Here is a 2,086-nt window from a genome sequence, read left to right on the forward strand (position 1 = left end):
TAAAAAAAAAAAAAAAAAAAAAAAGGTACAGAGTTTTGATTTGGAATAACAGAAAAATTCTAGAAATAGACAGTGGCAATGGTTGCACAACAGGTACATAAAAGCATTTAAGAGCCAGGTTTGTTGGCATTAAGTACAATCCCAGGGACTTGGGGAACTGAAACAGGAGGATTGAAAGTTTGAGACCAGCCTGGACAACTTAGCTAGACTCTGTCTCAAAATAAAACAAAAGGGACTCAGGGCGTATCTCAGTGGTAGAGAGCTTGCCTGGTATATGTGAAGCCCCAGATTCCATTCACCACAGAAAACAAACCAACAAACAAAACCCCACCGAAAAAAAGAAAGAAAAGAAAAGAAAAAGAAAGATTAAAGTGAACACTTTGATGTCCAATTACCACAATATAAAAAAATCATTATAAGCCTTATATATTTTTTTACATTTAAAAAAACCCCAAAACTCTCTCAAGGCAGTCCCAGCACCCCCATCCTATTACTGTAGACCATTCCATAGAGCATGTCATGAAGCCTGTTAAGACTAGCTCTAGGTATCCTTCCAGAATGTTATACCCATGTTCCAGGAGAGTGCTTCCCTGTCAATTTGCACCATAGTCTAGCACCCTCACATTTATTGCCTTTGTTTCTTCCAGGCCATATTAGCTGGGTCCTGGGGAGTGATTATTTTCTCCAAAAGCAAGGACTGCCTTTCTTTCAGACTATACTGAGATCTGACTTTAGTCATTGAGTCCAAAGCAATGTGAGGACTTGGGGGTCATAGCTGAAGAAAACAGATATCCTCTTGCAAGGGTTAAATCTTATCCTAATTTCTGCACTGCTCTTCTACACAAGAGTAGGCTGGCAAGGGTTGCTTCTGCTAGCTTGGAATTTCAGGGGGTTCAGGGGTCTTGGGGAGTTTGATGTCCCAGATGTCCCCTCCTAAACCTCAGGGTTCCACTCCTTTTTCATCAGGGCCTTGACATTAGCATTAGAGATCTGTTAGGACTGCACACATTCCATTTTTCTTTGCAATTCTGCTACCCTTACAATTAGATTTTGGGTCTTATTTTCGGCACAGTCTGCCCTATCACTGTAGAAGATGAGGGTCTCTTTAATATATGCTTTGGAGGTCTTCTGGCTTTTATTGCTTTTATTAAATTGATTGTTGGCTATCTGCCTCTGACATTTTTTCTAGGCTTTCAAAGCATTGAATGAAAGTCAGCCAATTCAATTTACCATAGCTCCCACAATACTTTGTTTTGTTTTTTTCCAGTACTGGGGATTGAACCCAGGGGCTCTCTACCACTAAGCTACATCCCTAGTCCTTTTGTTATTTTTAGATGGGTACATTAGTCAGCTTTTCATCATCGTGACTAAAATACCTGACAAGCACAACTTGGAGGAGGAAGGATTCATTTTGGCACATGGTTTCAGAGAATTCAGTCCATGGTCAGCCAACTCCATTGCTCTGGGCCTGAAATGAGGTAGCAGATCATGGCAGAAGGGCGTGGCAGAGGAAGCTGCCCAGCTCACAGCAACTGGGAGGCAGAGGGAGAGGAAGGGGCTGGGAGAAGATAAACTCTTCAGGGGCACACCCCCAGTGACTTACTTCCTTCAACTAGGTCCTACCTCCCAGGAGTCCATTCAATATCAACCTATCAGTTATTAATCCATCCCTCTGATTGGTTATATCACTGATGAGTTCAGATCCCTCATGTCCAATCATTGCCTAAAAGCCTCACCTCTGAATTGCCGTGCATTGGGGACCATCCATGCTTTCAACACACGAGTTTTGGGGGATATTCCAGATCCAAATCATAACACAGGGTTTCGCTAAGTTGCCCAGGCTGATCTTGAACTTGCCTTCCTCCTGCCTCAGCCTCCCCTAAAGGCATGTACCACTGCCACCAGCTATATACCATCCAAGTCCAGAGATACCACATACCTGGATGCTTTCTTTTTCACCCACACATCTTCCCTGTTGAAAGCAGGGAGAGTCTGTGTCATTGTGATGCTACTGCGTGCCAGGCCAGCACCCTATCTACCACAAGGAACAGGATCCTTGTTGACTTCTGATTAGTCATGGGTGCTT

Source organism: Marmota marmota, unplaced genomic scaffold (genome assembly GCF_001458135.2).
Source record: "Marmota marmota marmota unplaced genomic scaffold, marMar, whole genome shotgun sequence".
NCBI lineage: Eukaryota > Metazoa > Chordata > Mammalia > Rodentia > Sciuridae > Marmota > Marmota marmota.